Below are 22554 nucleotides of genomic sequence, written 5' to 3' on the forward strand. Positions count from 1 at the left end.
ATGCACTGAAGCACGTTTTTGCTGACAAGGTACAAGGTATTACAGTCTGACTCCTCATAGAAACACATTTCCACAGCAAATACACAAACTGCATACAATGGCAGTGATAAAGCATTTCATGCTCTTGTCTCCTGCCTTCCCGTTTAAACCAGCAGCCAAAAGAAAAGATGAAGCACCTGGATATTGTCATAGCCTGGAAAAGGTTGACCATAAGAGGCAGAGGTCCACTTTAATAAACTGAGTCAAAGGCTGCATTGGAAATTTTTGCCGTTGTCAAGTTTGTACTTCTTAATAGTTAGGGGATTTGGGTTATACTGGTAAGTATTTATTCCTGGTGATTACTGCTTTTGTTCTAATTGGTGCTGCTGGAGAGGAGAGGGCAAAAAGCGTCCGCTATGTGAGGGCTAGTTCATTGCAGGAAGCATGATGACAGGCATAGAATGAGAGCAAGCTCTGCCTTAAAGATCTAACCAGACAGGTCTGGGAATGAGAACGTTGAAGCACAGAGAAAGACAGCAATTTGCCTAAGGTGAACCAAACATACAGCCTTGCAAACAGTGAGTAAGAAAATGGACAATGTAAGTCCTGATAGCAGTTCTCTGCTGTTCATCCAGCAGTCACAGGTCTACATTTACATGCCTGTTACTTGAATGGAGGCAGAGGAAAAAGTAATTTTCATAATTATGAGGCAAACTCTCCCGCTCAGATAGCTGCCTCCTCGCATTCTGGCACAGTACCCCACTTATCACATCAATAAATACAAAAAAACTGGAACAGTAGATGTAGCCGAACATATGGATATATATTGGAAAATTTCAGCTTTGCTTTTTGTTGTTTTTTTTTTTTTTTACATTGTTACAACAATCCACATCCCTGATGGGCTTTGGTTGCAGCTTTCGCTAGTTATATTATTTGAGACATTTTGTCATACAGTGAATCAGATCCTCAACTGATTTAAAGGAATGCAGCTGCACTGGTAGTAGAGATTTGCCTGTTTTGCCTGTTCTTACCAATTGTTCGCCATCTTCCCCCAAATGAAAATGCAAACTGCCATACCCTAAAATACATTTTTTAAAAGCAAAGGGATATGCTTTTAGTAGATCTTTCCAATTTTTTGCACTCTAAAAAGCGCAAAGAAAGAGTGCTGGCTAACAAAGAAGAAAAAAACCCTGTGACTTCCATACATTCTCTAGATGTATCTTCCCATAGAAATAAAACTTCAAGACTATTACCACTTTCAAATCTATTAAATATATCCAAGAAAGCAACAACCATGGAAGACTGGTAGATGACTGCTCTATACAGGATAAGAGAAACTGGAATAGGGAAGGCTGCCTCACAGTTATCCTCCAGACCAATTGTGGATTGTCACCTAGGGACAACAGTAAAAATATTATTTTTCTTCCTAATATCAGTTCTATTTGGCCTGAAAATGGTCATAAGTTTTGTCATGTCAAAAGACTTATAAAGCTGATGAATAAATCCAGCTAGAAGGATATTAGTTTTGAAAGGCTCCAGTTTTCTGCAGCAATTGGTGTTTAAGGCACTGGATTTGCTTTTTCAAATATTGTGGCATGAGATAAAAGCAGATTACTTTCCTCAAGCAGCTACACGTTTTCTCAGTCTTTTTGCATAGATGACTATATAAATTCTTTAGCTATAAGAACCTAATAGTCAAATTCTTTCTGGCAACATTAACACAGGTTAAATTTCAGCTGTCACTGCCGTGTTCCTGGTGCCTGGAGATGCATCTTTATAGACCCACTGATTTTCTGTAGCCTTAAAACTTCTGGGAGGGGAGGAGGAAGGCAGCCTAACAGAGGTTAATTTCTGCTTTGGCATGTAGCTTAGACTTCATATATCAGATATTTCATGACTTGTTTTCCAAGCACCTGGCACCAGAGTTGCTGCTGCTGCCTATATGTTTGTGCAGAGGTTCTTTAGACACGAGTGGCTGCTTTGTAGCTGGCAAAGTTGCAGGAGGTGGCACGTGAATCTTGCAGAGGGAACACAACTCTCACCCACTCACAGCCCAAGCCTTGCCTGGGATCACCTTTGGCATGGACACAGGCTCAATGTGTGTGTTCTCACACCGGGAGCACAAAAACAGCTTAGAGAGGTGCAGCAGCTTTTCCAGCCTTGACGCAAGTGCTACAGTTCGCTCATGCATGCTGCTGCTGCTGCCCACTAGCTCACAGAGGAAGTTCTTAGCCCTCACCTTCAGCAGGTGAAGGAGCAGCCCCCACAGCAGCCTGGGCTCCCCACCCGATGGGGGCTGTGAGAGCCAGGGAATAGATGCCTTTTCTTAGTCATGGGGGCCTTATAACTTGGGAGGCGGAGGCAGGGGCAGCTGCACCTGCTGCTCCAGTTTATACTTCATTAGTATAAACCATTGTCAGATGTTTGGGATGAATCCTTCCACCTCTGCTGGCTCTGGCACTTTCTAGATACAAACAGAAACTTGCAAATTATTTGGGTGACTAGTCTAATTTTTTTCCCTTTCCTTTCAATTTTGTCAATCCCAGTGTTCACAGCTCTTCTCAGCCACAACAAATAAATTACCAATAGCCCATGGTAGTAATCTATACCTTTTCCCCATCATTTCTCTTTCTCAAAGGAAACCATTAAAACAAAGCCTTACTACTATATCTAAGCTGAGAAAATGTTTTCCTCCATTCTTTCCTCTGATGTTCTTCCACTCTTATCCCCCCCTGAGAAAGACTATATTTAATGAGATCATTGTTTTATTAATAGTGATTTTGCTGATTTTTCCACCATTAAATACAGATGATTTTGAACAGTGCAGTGTTCAATTACCTGATTGTGAAACTCTAATGTTAATAGGATTATTCATGCAAGCACTCTCCATGTTATGCAACAATTGCATAATCACTGCCTGAATATTGCCTTAAGTTCCAGCTCCAGTTTCTCCAAATCTCATCCTCCCACCCTGTTACAAGTTTTCATGCTGTATGTTCCTATGGTAAAAATTCTCTCCAATAAGTACAGAAGATGAAACATTTAAATTTGGATTCTCCCAGCTTTCTAATGTATTTCTTAGCACTAGAGCTCTAGAGACTGCTTGTTGGGATTTTGGGGATTTTCTCATTTGGTTGTGTGGTTGGTTTTATTTGGCTTTTTTGTTGTTTGCTGAAAGGAACAGAAATGGCAAAGACAAAACAGTTTCCCCTAGTTTTGTTTTACAGCAAACACAAATGTAAGTGCAGCTGTTCACAATGGATTCATAGACTTTGCTATTCTGAAATGGAGAAAGGAAAACAAGGTTATCATTGCTGCTTTTTCTTTCCTCTTCACATTCAGACTTTCCTCTTATCCACTGCTCTAATCATTTTACTGCTGTTCTAATAATTACATTGTTTCTATGTGGCCAAAAGGTGAATAAAAATGCTCAGCTTTTCGAAGGTGTATTACTCTGTAGGGACCAAGACTCACCATCCGTACTAGAAACAGTAGTAAAATAGGAAACCATCTGGCCTATTTACCTGCTCATGGAGAAGCAACAGTCCCCATGCCAGCTGGAGCTGTGTTTGCCAACATTTTGGAAGTCCCCAAAGCTGAAATTAATGACCAGATGTTAGTGGAAGCTCAGCATCACCACCTCCACTTCACATACCCTATACCTTTTTGCCCCAGCTTCAGTTGCCTTTGGGTGCAAGGAGCATGGGAAAAAATGGCCTTAAATATGCTTTGAGCCCCATTTCAAGGCTTCTTAAAACAAGCTATTTAGCACAGTGGTAGGGAAGGAATGGAATGTGTCCATGAAACAATGCCTGTGACAGTAAATCCAATCTAAACCTCATAAATACACTCGCTACTTTGAGAGCTGCACAGATGATCAGAATTCAAATGCTGTATATTCTCAGCATCAAATGCTCTGTCTATACTAACTCTTTTTCTGTACAGTATCAGTTGCATCAGGAGTCTAGGCTCTTCTGTTTCTTCATACTTTTATGTCTGGCTTTTTCTTCTTTTTTTCTCTTGTTATCTGTAAACAGAACTAGGAAAATATAGAGCATTTCAGTGTATGCGGTTACGATATACTGGCTCAGTGACACAGATTCCTTCAAGAGACAATATTATCAAATACATTACAGCACTTTGCGAATGCACTTGGCGTGCAGTACAAGCTCTTGAGAACTTAAAGTGGGGCTTTGATGTACCTGATGCTGGAGCCAAAAATCTTCTAATCTTTGGGAAACAGGATGGTAATTGGTGTTTGATCTATAAGAAAGTTGCAACTGCCACCTATACAATTATGGGGAATCATGGCATGGACAGAAATGGAAGCTGCATGGTATTGCTTCCCCCCCAGGTAATCCTCTTCTGCCACCTGACATCCAGGTAAAGGCTGAGGAAAACTACACTATTAATTTGTACTGCAGACATTAACAGGGAATACAGATTTATATTACAGATATTTCCCATAGTATTTTCTACAAACCATAGACTTCAAATATCCAGTAATTTTAATTCGGTCTCTTTGCAGATTTTTCCCCCCCTTATATCCTTGATAGAATTAAGATAAAATACATCCACTTCTCTCCCCTACATGGAACCAGTTGTTTCATCCTAGTAGGTAGGCTACCAGACTTTTCAGGCAGTTTTCTCTTGTCAAATCTATTCTGGCTGTTCCAAGTCATTGTCTTCTCCTAGATGGAACTGAATATGGAAAATACAAAATGGTATACTGGTGGCAGATTACAGCCCACACAGATTCCTGAGGAGTATACATAATTATTACAATGACAAGAGTAAAGACGACAAATACAAGCTATGAAATTACAAATATAGGACTCCTAGAGTCCATTACCTTCCCCCGGCACACTCAAATCCCAGGAAATTGTCAGTATGCATGCCTTTTTTGTACATGTAGAATAATACAGATCATATATTTCCTATAGCAACCACTGTTAGTTAGGCTAATACATTCCCAATCTCAGAAATTCCATCCTAATACAAACCAGACTGTATCAGTAAATGCCAACAGAAACCCCACCTTCTCTCTACTTTGATTATTTCCAAATGTGACCAGTTTATCTGAAGGTACATGGGGCATCTCTGCATCTCCCCATTTGGTAGTGCTTATGCAAAAAAAGCACGAAATGTTGACAGCTACATTATTTTAATAGGGAAAATGCATTTGTAACTCCAAAGCAGCTTGTCTGTGTTTAAGTCTTGACTTTACTCTTTTTCTCAATGCTTACAGCTTCCTTTGTTCAGGCATACTTCTTGTTCAATTAAGAGTGAGATATTTCAGAAGCTGGCAAGTAACTCAGCAAATTGGAAAGCATTCCATGTATCAAGTCATATTCCCCTTTTTTCTTCATAACTGACCTGGTACATTCTTAAAAATATTAAAGCTGGTGGTTGTGCTTACCTAAGGACTGACCTAAAGCTCTTTACTGTAAGGGGGAAGAATTCTATCAGCAGGCATTGTACTAAGCCCCTTCTGCTCAAGTGGTGATTTCTGTTTGTCACAGGCTTTAAACATACTCTGTGTCTGTTAAAGTTACAGATCTTCTAACATAGGACTGTGTGCAAAACCTTAAGCTGCCTAAACCAGAGGTGCCATGTGGAAGGCAGGTCTATAACAGAATAGGTGAATGGCTTTTCCCTCATCTTCTGACCCCCTACTCCAGAAGAAAAAAAAAAATGCTGTTCCCCATAAAGAGATATAAGGTTTTATTCTTTGCATGTTGAGTCTCTTAAAGGTATTTTCCTCTCTTACTGGTTTTATGTGTCCTGGAACTATTCCTCCCTATACTCAGTCAAAGGGGCTCTGTTCTAAAGAGAGTTCAGTTTTGGAAAAAAAATTACATGCTGAGCTGGAAAAGTGGAGGAGGACAGCAGGAAAAAAAATCATGGTTATAGCTATAAGGGGAACTAGTCAAAAAGTAGTTTCCAGTTCCCAGGAAATATGCCTGTTCTAGAGTGGTTTGGACAGATTTTGAGTTGACAGCAAGACATTCTCAAAAACAGTGTTTCCATAGAAAATAAGTTTTCAAGACCCTGCAGCTGCACTGACTGAGTCATTATCTCTAAGGTTTGCAATTCTCAAAACTGATGGATTCTAGACGGACCTGCTGGGATGTCAACCCTGCAGTCAGAGGTACTGTATAACTATTTCCATGTTTTCAAGTCTTCACCCATGCTCTGAAGTGAGAAGCTGTGCAGCGGTGGAGCCAGGGCTCTGAGTAGGTGTTCCAGCTGCTAGATGCTGTGCCACAGTGCTGAGCCTGCTGGGGCTGCTTCCCTCTCAGGACAAAACTTGGAGTTCCTACCATGGCAACCTGACAGACAAACATTGCAGGCCTTCACCTGGCTTAGGAGCAATCTGCCCAGACCCCAAAAACTTAACTTTTGGGGCATTATCGTCACACAGCCAGTTTTCAAAAAAACTTTATTTCAAGACTGCTGGTTCTGGAGTAGCCTGGATGGAATGTCCCTGCCTTCTGTGGTCCTAGCTTCAACATTTGTTATGTATAAGAAAACTCTTTTTGCCTGAAATAGCTCTAGCTTTATTTCTTGCCTTCCTCCAGGAACCAGGTATAAATAAGCTAAAGGTTTGCCCATCATTCCTGTCAGCTGATGGATCACAAACAAAACACACATGCATCTAACTTAAGATCTATTCCATCAGTTCTAGTACAATTGTTTTGCCTATTGTGTATGTATTGTACTGCATTTATATGTAATTTATTTCAGTTCATGGAATGAATTCATGAGACATATAGTGCTCCCAAGATTTAATTAAGACCCGATCAGATATCAGGTTGCACCTTCCACCAAAATATAACTACTGATCAGCAAACTAATTTATGAATATTAATGCCTCTTTCTACCAAAACGCATAAAAATCCTTCTTTCTAACAGGACTACTGAAACCCAGTTAATAAATATGCCACTAGATCCTATCTCCACTTCACACATACAAGTATATGACAGTACTCTTGTGTATTAGTAGTAAAGCCATTAAGGCAGGGCATAGGAAACTTTATACATGAATGTATTGCTTTACCAGGAACAGATGAGAAAATGGAGTCAGAAGGAAAGTTTTTAGTAATAAGAAAATACTTAGAGGAAAAAGATTTCATGTGGAATGTTTAATTATTTCTTCTGAGAAAAGTTCTAGTCCTGTGCAAAACATGTGGTATGCATTGTAAATAACAATAAATTGTTAATTGTATTCAGAAGTGTAGAACATTTTTCAGTTTTTCAAAATTTAATCTCTGGTGCTTGTTCCTTATTTCCAGTTCACACCAAAAAAACATTATGAATTTTACAGTGGGTGAAACCCTAAGTTTTGTCTCATTATGATATTCCATTCCTAGAATAAATTCAAATATAAAATTTCTATAGGCTATAAAGGCTTTAATGAAGCTACTGTAGTGTTAGTATGTTTGTTTCACATACATGTACACTGAGATTATTCTCTAGAAAATACAGATGAAAAATACTGATAGATACTATGTGGCTACTAGCTCCATTTGTCACTCAAAAAGCCTGAGATTTTTCCCAAGATTCTTAGTTTGTTTTAAAAATAAATGTTTTTATTCTTTTAAAAGTCAAAAGAAGACAGAAGTAAAATACACCTCACCTCCTCTTGATTCATTTTCAAATACCTTCTGTTCATTATTATTTCTTTTGTCAGAATTGCATAAAACAAAATCCATATTATTTACACAGATACTTCTCTTAGTCTCTGCAACTGAGAGGAAACCACAGAGAAGGTACGTGAAATACCCCAGCACAGACTGCATTCCCCACCCATAAGCAGTTTACAAGCTGCTTTAACACCACTGATTGAAAGACTTCAAACTACTGCCTGCCTCCCAACAGTATACAGATGAGGATTTGTTTATAGCAATGGATATCTCAGATAAAATTCAATTATTTTTTTTTTTTTAAGAACACAAGAGACTCTGATCCACAGTCTTTGCAAAGATGAATTTAATTGGCAGCTATTCTGCCAAAGATAAGCACTCGTAGTTTTACACTTGAATTAATAATGTTGAATAGATACATTACTATTCCCTTGTTATCACTGATCTGAAACCTCTAGGAGGGATATAATAGTTCCTGCTCTGCCTTTCTATCAAACTAGCCAAACTGTCAACACCTGGTGCAAGTTAATGATCTGACAAAAATTTCCAGTGTAGACAGTTATCCACAGAAAAATGGATTAAAACTCAGCTTTGTCATAGAGACCATCATGCACTCCTCAGTTTCTATCTAATCTGAATATTAAAAGTTCTAATATGCTTCAATTTGAGGCACACTGTAGACTTATATCCAATATACAACATTTGTCCTGGCACCTGAAAGCTTTGGCTCATTCTGATACGTGTACTATATTAGAAGATGGCCAGTCTGGACAACAAAGATCTGTTAATTTCTTTAAGTAAATAAATAGAAAATAGAAAAAATAGTAGGTTGACTTTGGAGCAATGGAGCCATGATATACTGTCTTCTACAGAAGAGTAGTGAACCTGGTAAATGCTTGGTCATTAAGAGGATGGACATTAAAAATTGAACCAAAAGAGACAAAATGAAATAAAAAAAGCTTTTACTTTTAATGGAATACCCTTTTGCCAATTATATAACAAAGGTCAGCATGTAATGGGATAAAACCATAGATACATAGGAAAGAATAAAATTTTAACACCAGAATAACAGTTACATACTTCAATTTAACAAAATTGAATGAATGCTTAGTCTAATTCTGACCTTCTTAGGGTGTTGCCACTATTGACTTCAACCCACAGCTTGTAAAACTTTTTTTGCCTTTATGCACACCTGGTTTTGTGCTGTGTGTATATACATAGCCAGAGTTTGCAGTGACATACTGCAGGTTCTGCTATAGTGTTAGGCATTGATTATGGAACTGCACTGGGATTCCCATTTTCTGTGCTGCAGGTTATTCAGAACAGATTTTTCTGTTGTGCATGCCAGGCATTTTCTTTTATTCCTGCAGTGATTGATATTCAACTCAGTTATCTGTTTTGATGGAAAAACCTGGGAAGTCTCTTTCCAAAAAGAGAAAAAAATCTGGATATCCTCCAGGAAATACATTATCCTCTTTGCTGTTCATCAGGATCTTATTTCTTACCAGCATTGTTACAAGTCATTGCTGTATTGTTGCGTTTATCTGAAAGAAGTGTCTAAAACCTTTCTGTTTATATATCACAGGAAAGATCTGGTTGAGGTTTGGGGTTTTGGTGTTTTTTTTTCTGTTTTTGAAGCGAGAATGAATTGGATTGAGGTTGCAATGTTTTCTATACATTGTCATTTACATTTTCTTGACCCTAAAAAAAAAACAACCGTGTGTTCCTAGTTTAGATCCCTTCAAAGAGTGAAAGAGGAACCCCATTAAGTTTACAAAGCTTAGCCTCCTTGCTTTAAAGAACTGTGGAATAGTTTCTTGGGATTTGTTACAAGTACCTCACAAAGATGCGTTAATTATCTGATCTAAGTTTACATTTGTTTTATCTTCATTTTGTGCAGACTGTAGCATATTCTTTTCCTGCTGCCTCCTTAGAAATGGTTATTAGAACAGCAATTGATGTTCAAACAAATTCAAGTCAACTTCATGCTGGACAAGTGCCTCAAGAGCATAGCACTGTCCAGTACACTCCATCCAAAGGAAAAACTAGCCCAGTGACAAAGAAGGAGAAAGAATATAACTCATCCAATGTTGGAGTTATTGCTAAGATATGTCTGCAATAATTGCCCAAGGAGAGAATTTTCTGCCAAGTACAAATCTTGTGGATTTTTGTTTTATGAGTTTGTTTAAAGGGGTACTGGGCTTAATGGAAATTTACAGAGATCGTACTTGTACTCCCAGTGTCCAGACATTACAGTACCACAGAAAGAAAGTGGCCATGTCAGCAGGTTTTCGGGTATTAAGCTACCTCTGAGAAAAATTATTGCATTGCAGGACACTAGAGACAGCTGTGAATGTTTTCCTTCATATGAGGTAAGGACAACTGAGGAAAATGGATGAGATTTTTCTTCATTCCTGTCAAAGTCCCTACACAAAGAAAACATTTCATTTTTGAACAGGGTATGAAGCAACCTGTCTAAAATAAACAAGGCTGGCTTAAAAAAATATCAGGTATGAGATAGCAAGGACTGATGCTAACAACTATAAGAAATGATTGCATAGAGAGGGGTAAGGAACATTTGAAATGACAGGACAAGATAAATATAGCTGTGTGTTACCAACTTCCACTGACTCACAGAATATCAAATCTAAATGTAATGTTTTTTTTCTGCTGCAGTTGGTCTAAAACAAGCCCTTCTATGACCAAATATTTAGAGGAAAGGACTGGGAAAAGGCATAATTCTTCTCATGAATAACTTGCTTGTTTTTTAGTGTTGGAGATCTCAATTAGAATTCCTGCCTTATGAATGAGATAATTGTTTTAACTTTCATGACCAACAAACCCAGCCTCTGCCTAAAGATTCCGAAGGCAAGGAACCCTTATTTCAGGGTTAATGGAAAATACACACAGAAATAAGTTCCCCTCACACATGAGGAGGACAGCAGATTTACACGTGGGCCTTCTGGGGATACTTGGTGCAATGCTGCATATATGCACCCTGCCATGAAACCAGTGCTTTTGTTATAGCTGGACTTCCCATTCTGACAAGGAAGTACATTTTCAGCAAGGTGCACATCCAAATGCTAACAGCTATGACCTGGGCTTTTGCAGCTCGAAAACAGCCCTCGGGCGCAAACCCTACTTTTGGGGTAGTGAATCACTTAACCTAAGAGCTCACTAGTAGTGCAGTGAAATGCATGTTCTATCTGTCTACACCACATCCACACGTAAAGAGCTTATGGAGAGAAGCAAGCTTTATCATTATCTATAGATGCTCTATTGTCTTGTAACAATTGTGTTGTCTATTTTATGGACCATACCAGAATCTCCATGAAGACGAACTAAAGCTTCAGCTCAAAATGAGCTTCTAGGTGGATGTTCCAAAATGCTTGAAATTCCAGGTTTAGGCATGGATATCAGAAAACTGATAAAGTGACTAAATTGAGGTTTGTAAGTACTTACACAGGTAAAAGGCTCTCTGATGCAACACACAAAAGCAGGATAAAATCCCCGGCAAACTATCCCTGGGGCAGAGTCTCATTTGCGGTGAAATATTACACATTTCCTACAAAGGTGACAAAAATGAAGGCACTGAAAGAGGTGTAATGAGAAGACTCTTCTAACAAACACCACCAGCTGCAGACTAACAACTCCTCAATGGAAAGGAATGCTACAATTTAAGGCTTTTTTTTCTAAATAGTAATTTAAGAAATAGCTAAATCCTAATTTATTCCAAACTTGAGGGTGACTGGCTTTGTACTAGGGTTGCTCTGGATCTGTGGAGCCTGTGAACAAGTGTTTTGAAACAGCACTATAATCAGGGGGGACAGCTCACATCTGGGGAAGAAGTGACAAGGAATCTGCAGAGAATAAGTTATTCCATGAGCACCAGAGCCAACTACATCTGGTTTCCACTGGACTTATATCTTCTTGTTGGTTGACTTTTAACTGAATATGTGTGAGCTCACCCTAATTAAACATCCAGTAGGTATTAGAGAAAAATCTTCTTTAGCTCCTTGTTTGAAAACAGATAATTCACATACAAAAAAAAAAAGAAGCCTTAGTGGAGGAGGAGACACTCTAATGATTGAAACAGCAAAAACTCCAAAAGAGGCTTCTTTTTTTTCTAAGCAGTTAGGTATTCACAAAGTGCTATGCCATGTAGATTTTTCACTTTAGTAACAATTTAAGTGATACTTATTTTTCCACTCCCTCCAGTGAAAATAGGGTATTTGCTTTCCAGGAGAGCTTTTTCATTACTTATTAAGAATTTAATATGATTAAGAACTTTATTCACAAACATGTCTGGCTCAAAAAGGAAAGACTGGTAAAGATACTTACATAAACCTCATTTCCTTAGGAAATCAGGATTCAAATAATTCAGATATGGAGAGAGATGAAATAACCTGAGGGAATGGGTACATTTGGAATTCACAGTGGTTTCCCTGTTGATTAGTGAATCTTATTTCAACATTCCTCACAGTGGAAGAGCCAGTGTCCTGGGAAAACCCATATATTATTTCTGTGATTACCACACCACCATCTACTCCTTAAGGAGCCTGTAATCCCGGTGAACAATGGAAGGAGGAAATAAACCAGGCAATTCTGACAGTGTTGCAGTTATGATACAGATTTCTGTGCATGTTCAGGACATGTAGCTTAATCTCTGAGCTCAGATTTCCAGATCTCCATGCTAATGCTTTAAGCACAGAACAGCTTTTTTTTTTTTTCCTCCTGGACACGCTCAGAGGTATGTGAACTCTTCCATGTGAGTAATCTCAGCAGGGAAAGGTGATACATCTGTGCTGTGGAACATGGTATCTGACAGACTGCCAGCAAACTCAGCACTGGGGATTCTGGATGTCATTTATAAAAAGGAATTTAAGCTGCTTGACAGAGTTCCAGATTTTTCTTACTGTGGACTGCAACAAGATAGAGACTAAGCAAAGACACTGCTATGTAGAAATCAGGAATGGCGGGTAAAAGATAAAAACAGAGTCACTCTTTGAATGCTCAAAACAGTGCACAGTCCACTACATTGATAATGACATTGAAAAAGCATTGGTAAGAAAATTTTTCTATATTCACTTTTTAATTTAAGGAACTATTAATAGAATAAATTTAAGGTTTTATTATGGGAATTTTCAGAAAGCATCAATGTGCTTTTTTTTTTGTTTGTTTTTTTTTTGCATGACAACTCCTGAGATCTATTTTAGAGAATGACTCAACTTTGTGATCAAGTGATAGTGTGCTTTCTAAATGTTGCCATTCTCTTAAAGTAAAAGCTTTCTTGAGTATAGATTCCATGCCACTTAACATTTCCACTAAACTTGGTTCTTTCTTTTTCCCTGGGTCACAAGTGGTTTTGTTTCTTTTAAAAAGAGTACAACTGATAAATCTGCTATGAAACTATAAAGTCTACTAGAAAGTTTTCCATCGCTTTCAAAGAGATGCCTATCAGGCCCTGTTTGATTACAAGGCAAAATGTACTTTGCTATTTACACAAAAGAATATAAAGTTACTAACCAGCAGAAAAGAATGGAAAACAATTTTCCTCTCCTGCCTTTTATACACTCAGAGATGCGTAAAAAGGAGAGGAATAAGGAAGGTGTTATTTCATTCTGAATGGAAAAAAGCAGAATTAACTCAGGGTGGCTTCACTAATTATCTGCTGCAAAAGGAGTGGAAATTATATAGCCCTAGGAGCTTTCCAAGGCACAAGGCCTAGAAGAAAAAAATTAGAGTTCATTAGCCAGCCCCGTAAGCTGGAACTAACAATCAGTTAGCTGGGACTCTAAATTTAATGCTAATTACTTATTTTGTTGCTTTTGTATTTTATCACTTAAATGGCATATGCTTAACCTGTTTTAAAGTAAACATCCCCTAAAAATTTTATCTTGTGGCTTAAATGGCTCCTAAATGAACTATCCCAGCACAGTACATCCCAAATTCGTCAGGCAGCTGGAGGGGGAGTAAAATCCCCCCTTCCAATCCTCTGCAGCCTGATAGATACAAGGTATAAGGAAGAGAAAAAGGCAACTCAGTATCTCTGTTCAAAGCTTCACCAGCAGTTTTAGAAATTACAAACAGTACCCGACATTAGGTTGGAACTGCTTGTTGGGTAATGGGGGGGAAACTTACCAAGAATTACAAACACAATCCAAATGGCATGAAAACACCCGTGCAGTGCCCTCATCTTTACCCATGATAGTATAACCTGCTTCCCAGGGTATGAAGCAAGTGCAAAAGCAGTCCTCTTTTCCAGTATTGCTGTTGTGATTACAAGCAAGAAAGTAAGTATTACAAAATAGTATCAATTAGATAGACCGCATGCAGGAATTTAAAAATGATAGCTTTCATAGCATAAGGAGCAAGGAATATTCAAGGAAGTCACACTTCCTCCTAGCCCTGTTTCAGGGTACTTTCACTTCTTCTCCCATGAGAAATGGCTTCACTACTTACTATGGTTTTATGCAGAATGAACCAAATGAAAATAAATAAATAAATAAATATATATATGAAGGATAATAGATATTCAAATGCTATCTTCTGGCCCTTAAATCTGTTACTTTGTAATGGGGAAGACTGAAATCAGACAGTTGGCCCTACTAGGACCACCAGTGGAGACTGCAGAGCAGAAATGAAGAAAGTCCTTTATCTGCTTTTTCCATTTCTGAAGCTGCACTGGCCATCTTCCATCACATTAGTAACAGGAAAAAGGGACGTCATGTTGCACTTCCTCCACCCTTCTATTCCCAATCTTCAGGGAGGATGCTCTGCTACTGGGAATTCACAAATCAGTTTTAGAAACCTGCCATCCCAAAGAGCTTAACCCCACAATTTTCTATTTTCACCTCATTTGTGTCTGGAAAAGGAGGACGATTCAGATACCCTCTATATCTAGAGATGTTTTCCATGCAGTGTGTCAAAAATTCTCTAGGGTCCCAATCCTCCTTGACACAAATAACTTCCATAGGTACAGAAGGAAGTTGATGCACATTTTCTGTCTGTTCTACACAATCCTTGCAACAGCTGCTGTTTTTCAGTGGAAACAAAAAGCTATTAGGTGTCTCTTAGTAAAATAGGGAAATCCCAGAGACAATCTTTAACAAGATACATTAGACAGTTAATCATGCTCTCTGAAAGCTATATAGGTAAATATATGCAGAACAACAGGCTGAACATTTGATCCTCACTCTGTGCATCTGCTTTTACACATTTTAGGGAAAACTTTTGAAAAAAAAAACCAACCAATAAACCCAACTATGTGAGTCAGCCTTGAATCCTTTCTACCTTCCTAGGGCAGTACCCTGATTTCGAATCTGTTTTTACTCAGCTTTTGAGGATCCTAAAGAAATTACAATATTATAGTGCCACTGCACAATATGGAGTCAACACTGTGGCACCTTGTCCAGCCATGAGGATAACTAGTGGCAAGTTATTTGTAAACTTGGTGAACTCAGTTAAATGCTCTAACACAAGCTCTTTCTTTGCAGTCACACTTAAGACATGTTATTTCTAATAGTGATGTGTTCTGAGACAACGTTTTACATGAAGACATAAGTTTTTTGGCCCCACCTGAAACAGCTGGATGCCCTTGATAAATAAGGTCTTCCTACTCCTGATTCAGGACAAGTGCCACCTACTGACAACAAGAACTGGCTTTATTGGCTTTGCTTTGTCAAGAATTCTAACCGATGCTGCTGCTGTTTCAGGCAGCTTTGCTTCAAGTCCAGATGGTGGAAATAGACCTTAAAAAAAAGAAGCTGCACTTTAAAAAAATCTGGAATGGTACATGCCAGATTTTCATTAAAACCCACCTGCCCATGGTGTTACTGACTGATGAAGAATTCCCTAGCACCACCAATCAACAGTCACTTTCCCAACCTTTTCTGCAAATAAAAAATAAGCAAATTAGACAAAAAACCTCACCCTTTATGAACAGTTAAGTATGAAATTCAAAAGGTGAATTAGAAACAAGAAATCAAACAAAAGAGACAAAAATCAGTGGAAATAAGTCTAAACCTGGACAAAGACAACAAACCTATATATATATATATAGGAAACTGAGTATTGGAGGATGAATAAAGATACCACTGCAGTGTAAAAAGTCAGTTGCATGGCTTCATCAAAAAGTCTTCTGGAAAAGATTTACTATAAATTACACCTCTTCTCTATACACAAGCTTCAGAAATGAAGTATAGGATTTCAAGAGACATTTTCTCTTTCTTTTTTTTTTGTCAGGTCTAGAGTCATTAAACAGAGATTAGCTGGATAAATAGAGGAAGTGATTTTTAAACTGTTTGCAAACTTAATGTGAAGAGCCCAGCCTTGCAAATTATCACGTCTAATCAGAGATGCACGCTTCACTGCTCCAGTAATTGTACTAGTATTAGTCAAATTCTTGTTGTCTCCTCATTAACCATGAAAAGGAGACTCAAGATGTACTTCATTAGAGTATCCTGAATATAAATTGTTAGTGTAAGGGGGAAGAGATGTGTGACGTACTGTATATAGAAAGGGAAATATTAAGAACATAAAACATATTGAATCATTCGGGTGGTACACTGAATATATGACTTTCACAACCAAACCTCTCTTCTCTCTTTTCATTTTTACTGTCTCCATTCCCTCTTTTATTTGCAGTGAGACTACAGTACTTGAAAACATACTTTATAACCAATGCCATTAAAAAACAAAGAAAGAAATGTGGTGTATTTTGCAGCCGTTCCTATTTCCACAGCCAGAATGCTATGGCTTAATCAGGAACTGCGTCTTTAGTAGAGACATTAGGTAAATCATTGCCTACTGGATAACAAGTAGAGGTGATCTAACTCACATTAAATGTTGATCAAATCAAAAGGTTTGTTCCTTTGATCATCAAAGGAATGAAATACACACTCCTGCCTTTCTTTATTCGGCAATGCTCTTAAGTTCATGCCTCTAAATCAAGAGAATTTAAATACATGCCTAACATATGAAGCATGTGCTTAAGGGAATTGAGGTTTGAAAAAACCAGCTTGAATTGTATTTCCAAGTTCAACTGGGTCTATTACAAGGGTAGAAGTAAAAACATTTCCAAGAATTTCAGTAGAAGCAGAGGCAAAGCAAATTTTCATATTTACTTTTTTTCATAACTTTTTTTTTTGTGTGAATCTGAGTCTGAAATATTTGTGTTACTCAACAACAGTTAAGGAAAGCTGCAAATGAACTAGGTAGGACACCAAAATGCTACCAAAGAATGCTGTCTGCTCTCTACTTTATCACAGAATAAAAAGAACCAAACAGGAAATACCATGCAAAACTGTGCCCTTTCATCCTTGAACTACAACACCAAATCATCATGAAATCAGATGTGTGAAAATGAAAACCTAAGCCAAGTCTGGTCTAGTACTCCTTTGTGTGGAAGTCTTGGCATAAAGGCAGTGAGAAATTCAATAGGGCAGTCAAGTCCATAATGTATTGTCCAGGAACTCTCTTTAAAGCAAGTAAATGAACTGTATTTCTAGGCCTGAGGTTTGCTCCCCATCCAGTTGCATCCTCTCAGAACACAGCAATATCCTCACTCAACTTCAGCTCTACACCTCAGTACAAGACTAGAATCTTCAGTTTATTATTATTTACTGCAATTTTACCAGTATGCAGGTGCTCATCATGGAAAGGAACCCATTTTCTTGGTCAAGATATCCTGGCCAAAAAAAATAATAATTCTGAAATGCTTCCTGGTGCCTCTTTGAACAATATTAAAACACTTCAGCAACCTTTCATACAGAATTAATTAACATGAAAACCAGCCTTCACAATGCAGCAGAGCCCTAAAGTGGTTTCTGGAATTTAATTAGTCTAACCTTCTTTTCTCTACATTGGTACCACTCTATGAGAAGTGCAGATCATTATTAATTCCTTTGGTGTTCACTATAATAACATTAATCATGATGAACTCTTTTGGTAGTAAAGTGTATGTAATATGTAATTCTGTAATAATTTAGCATTAACTTGAAATTAATTTATAAAATACACTATTTGTCACCACACACTGAACATTTATAATATTCCTCATCATCATTAGTATGAGGATAACTTGCGTTAAAAAATACACTGGGTACAGATTTAGAGATTTCATAAATACATTTGGGAAGTTGAGTGAGAGATGTTAGTGATTATTTATTTATCAACTTTTCCTTTAAAAACTATAGTAGGGTCATTTTAAGAAGTAATAAAAATTATCTGTTGTGAAAAACACCAGCATCCTTTGGTTCAGCACTCATTGAAAAACCTGATTATTCGAAGCAAGAAAATTGTTTCCCAATTTCTTTGGTTTCTCTGGAATTTAAAATAAATCCAGAACTTGTGTATTGCTTGTAAATAATGAATTGTGCGCCAGAGAACTTCACCTGATTATCAAGTTTCTCTCCCTATTAGACTAGCCTAAAAGACATTAAATTTTATCCCATCTCCTTAGACAGGGATCTCTATGATTGCATGAAAAATACCGCACAATTCAATAGATGAGCCCTAGAGCTTGCAAAAAGAAACAAAAAAAAATAGAGAGGAAGATACAAAATTAAAGTGCTTGTCAAGTGACATATCTTGTTGCTACAAATGGCAAAGTGATTAAGTTTAAGATGCTATCAGACACTCAATGTATACAAACATCCTCAGTGAGTGATACTAATGGAAAAACAGTTTTGTCCTTTCCACAAAGGATTTGTTTTTATCACTGGACAATGCAAAATCTCTGTACTAAAATTTCACAAAGGATTCATTTGGATTCCTTTCTTATGTATTTCTAAGGTGCCAATCACTATATTATCTAGACACATTAACAGAGTAGCTGGCTTTTGCTAAATATAGACTCCAAAAGAATTCAAGATCAAAACACTTTCTTACCCAGCCGCAGAAAGCCCTTCTCAGGGCTGGGAAAGGCTTCTCATCACAGCTCTGAGGATCATTCTGGGACAGAGTCTAGATGCAAGGGACACTTGCACTCCGTTTGCAGGGCCCAGAAGCTGACTGGAACACATTTACTCACACAACCTACAGCTATGTATACATTCTGATATTACTTACATTATAGTCTTTGGACTATGTTATAGCTGATATAAACTGTGTGTGCCAGTGAAGCAACAGAACATGCAAGCATATGCTGAGTGGGAATGAATTTAAGTGCATGTTTATACACTTGGCTGAATCAGGCCCCTCATCACCTGGGCAGATCTTCAGTGTATTTTATATCAGAATTACCTCAGTAGAGTTGCCTCCCTTTTAAATTGGTTTCAGAAAAGAGCAAGAATTATGTCCCATAAATTTTAGGTGTATTGACATGTCTTTCCCACCATAAATGAAAAATACTGGGCATGTCTTTTTCTTTATGTAATTACTTTTCCATAATACTATATATTGGTTGTGAAAAATGGTTATTTAAACAATTTCTTCTAGCCTAATATTTAAAACTGTATTTTGCTCTTAAAAATTTATTAACTTCATTTACTCAAAAGGAGACTCCACTTTGGAAAAAGTCAAGGATCCTTTGTCTTATCTGTTTCCTGCAATGATTTAATGAGGGATAAAAATAGACAAGAATGATCAGATCTTCTCCTGGTATAAATTGTTAGCTGCAGACCTTGGATCATAAATATCTTCCTCTTTTATATTATTATTAATGATAATTACAAAGGACCCTCTAAGAAGTTACTTCTTAAAGAAGTATCAGCCATGATCTTGTGGTTCAGCCCGCACCAAGCTTTGTATTTAAAATGTACATTCAGCTATTTAGTTACATACAGTGAATTCAGTATATTTCTCCCCAAATCATAATATTATTTCTTGAATACAGATTTTTTAGTAGTGCATATTCATACCCAAAGGACTTACATTTCGGAAGTCTTCTCAGGCCTGCTGTTTCAAGTAGGAACGTGGTTGAATTCCATTTGTGTTCAGCATCAGTTGTAATCCAGTGATAATTCACCATGTGCCGAAAACAAAGAAAAGACTTATAGCTTGGAAAAATGATATTCTTCTCCTTGTATATTTGATATTAAAATAAGTGTTTTCCTAGTTATACTGAAGAGCTCTTACTCAATCTGCATTTCTCTGTGTGCTTCCCCCATCAGTACTGGAATTTAACCATCAGAATTGGAGAGGGACAAATTTCAATTAGTCTGGCCCTTGTTATGAGAGCTATCGGGGATCTTTCCTGAACAGCCACAGCTCAGCACTGGCCTAATTCCAGCACTGCTTCTTATGCTTTTTCTTTTGCTTGGTCTGCTCTTTCCCTTAATCTCATTCCCCATTTTTCCATGCTCTTTTTTTTTTGTCATTTTCCCCCTCAGGATTTGCATCACTTTATATCCTCTCTTTCTCCTTCTCTTTCCTCCTGGATCCAGTATCAAGCCTTCAAACCTCAGCTTTTTTTTTTTTCCTTTTTTTTTTTTTTTTACCTCTTCCCTTCTATTTTTCTTTTCTCTTCAAGTTTTCCCCTTTGATGAAGGCCCCTCTAGCTCTATCAATCAGCGTTTAAAAAGGAAACTCCATCAAATTTCCTCTCTGTACAAACTGAGACTTCCTTTAAAGAGACCATTTTTTATTGCAACTCAAAAAATGTTCCCACTGATACTACAACTTCACTCAACTCAAGGTCATAAAAAGTAGCTTATATATTTTAGTAGCCCAGTGATTTTAAGTGTTTATTCTCAACAGATGTGAACCTGTATTAAAATTTCTATCACATGCTAGAAATTACAGGTCTTGTTCCAAAAAAATTATTAATCAAACAACTTCATGACACTGTCATTCCAGGAAAAGAGTATTTCTAGGTATTGTATCTGAGCCCCAGACAAGCAACATTTGAAGCATCTTTCATCCCAAGTGTTCTTTTTTATCCTTATGGAGATATCTTTGAGGTGCAGTTGTTGGACAAAAGTATCCTGAGTTTAAATTTCAGTCAAGTATATGGGGTTAGATTCTTATAGATCAAACGATGTAGCATCTCTGACATTTCTGCAATAAACAGAAAGCTTGCAATTTCAAGGTGCAGTAGAAAACACCACATCACTTGCTTAAAAGAGTTACAGTTGTATAGTGTGGAAAGAGATGAAAATAGACAGGGTTTTTGTTCTGGAATTTTTTTAGGAAAGATTCCTTGAAAGGCGTTATCAATAACTGGCTGTGATTTGAAGCATCCTTTTGTGTGTGGAATTGCACACAGAGAAAAAAAGTAAGTCAACTAATTGCATGCAGAAATTGGGCCAGGTAACTTTCATGCCACAGTCTCTTTATATAATATAGAACTCTTGTTTACACATGAGAAAAACAGGAAGCTTTGCAATTATTATATCAAATTCTTGGCTAGGGTGAATGAGTATAGCTCTTTTATGCTTTGAAAGTGGAAGGAATTTACATGGCTAACATGTTATTTAATCACTGCAAGACATTATTCTCCCATCTAACTTGCCCCTGCAATTTATAGTTTGCCCTCCAAAGTAGAGGCTAGTTAGTAGTTTTCTGCAGCTTCCACCTCTTGTCCATGCTCGGAAGTGGCAGACTCTTTATCCAGCACCTAAATTATTGTAGCTGGGGCCATTTACTCCAGCTAGAAAAAGAACTTGGATGCCTCCCACATTGCTGCAAGCTCCTTTCCTCCATTTCCTTATTGCACAGTAGTGGGACAACTAGGCTCTATTTTCTCCATTCAGGCATCAGTTTCTCTTCTCTGAGATCAAGGGTGTCAGTTGCAAGAGCATGCATGTGTAACACCCTTAGCACTAAAGAGGAATACTGTCCTTCGGGGAGCTCTATTTTATTGCTACCTGTGCCCAGGAGACACTTCCCACAGAAGAACAGTATCCCACATCTGCTAGATAAGCTTGCTTGGGAAGCTGCATATTTACTACTGGCAAGGTAAGTACCCTCACCAATAAATCTGCACATTATGATTTTGTAAAAAGAGATTGCTCCTTGCTCTTAACTAACCTGTGTCTTCCTGAGCTCTTTTTGAGTCTTACATATACTAATTCATTAGCAGCATTTTCATGCACTCCCCATCTTTTTATACATTCCCAGCTACACCTAAAGGAAATTCAGCATGTTGCTAGCTAATAATCACCTGGCTATCAGTGGCAGAGAGATGGGGGAGGAGAGTAACAGGGGTTTGCCCCAGCCTTGGCTCATCTTTTAATAATAAGCTAATTCAGATAGCGAACATACTAAAATTAGCAATGAAGCCGGAATACCAACGTGTAACAAAGATTAACGTTAAGTCAATGTGATGCCATCAATTCACCTCTCTAAAAAGCCGCAATAGAACCAGGGGCTTAGAACCACTTGCAGTTCACTCATCCAAAATGCAAGCACAAAAGGTTCTGGATGCTACACAGGTCTCCAAGTAGTTGCTCTTGTAAATGGGAATCACAGACTGAAAGATAAGCTTCACCTATATATTAGTGAAGCAGTAGTGTCACCCACAAACCCTACAAAGTTCATGGCAAGTCTATTCTAACCTAGATGATTCTATAGTACAATGAAGAAAATGTTAGCCTCTACCATCAGAAAAACACTGTTATGAAGGCTGGGGTTGATTCACCAAATCTAGTATTGCCTTACAGGAGAGAAAGCTGGCTACGCCCTTTCATTAGATTTGTCCATTGCATTAAAGGTTGTTAAATCAGTTTTGTCTAGATTTGTCAGGCTGCTTTTGAGGATGAAACTAAACCGCAGTTTTCAGAACTGCTGCATTAAGTGAATTTTTCCTTGAAGCTTCCCAGGAAGTGGCAATTGCCTTTATAGGAGAATGTTTTTTCTGCATTTTGGGTTCATATGAGATTACAAGATCTCAGCACACCTCTGTAAACTAAGCCCGAGTTCAGCTACAGTTGTGCTTTGCACAATTAAATATCCAAAGATCTCTTTCCAGATCCTGATTTGCCTGGTA

At 37.8% G+C, this 22554-nt stretch overlaps 1 long non-coding RNA gene across 2 annotated transcripts; it reads right to left on the minus strand.

Moving 5' to 3' along the window:
• Positions 1–1163: 1163 nt before the first annotated feature.
• Positions 1164–15520, minus strand: LOC133265745 (uncharacterized). 2 transcript variants are annotated; one of them, XR_009742098.1, is made up of 3 exons: positions 15446–15520; positions 3504–3575; positions 1164–2443 (listed from the first exon to the last, which is right to left on the minus strand). It is a non-coding gene; the product is annotated as an uncharacterized LOC133265745 (long non-coding RNA). The 2 variants fall into 2 exon arrangements; XR_009742107.1 differs by having other exon boundaries at positions 1164–3259.
• Positions 15521–22554: the final 7034 nt, after the last annotated feature.

The sequence above is a fragment of the Pezoporus flaviventris genome, unplaced genomic scaffold (genome assembly GCF_033815535.1).
Source record: "Pezoporus flaviventris isolate CSIRO_AGI_PZ_B2104156 unplaced genomic scaffold, CSIRO_AGI_Pfla_v1 ptg000001l, whole genome shotgun sequence".
Taxonomy (NCBI): Eukaryota; Metazoa; Chordata; class Aves; order Psittaciformes; family Psittacidae; genus Pezoporus; species Pezoporus flaviventris.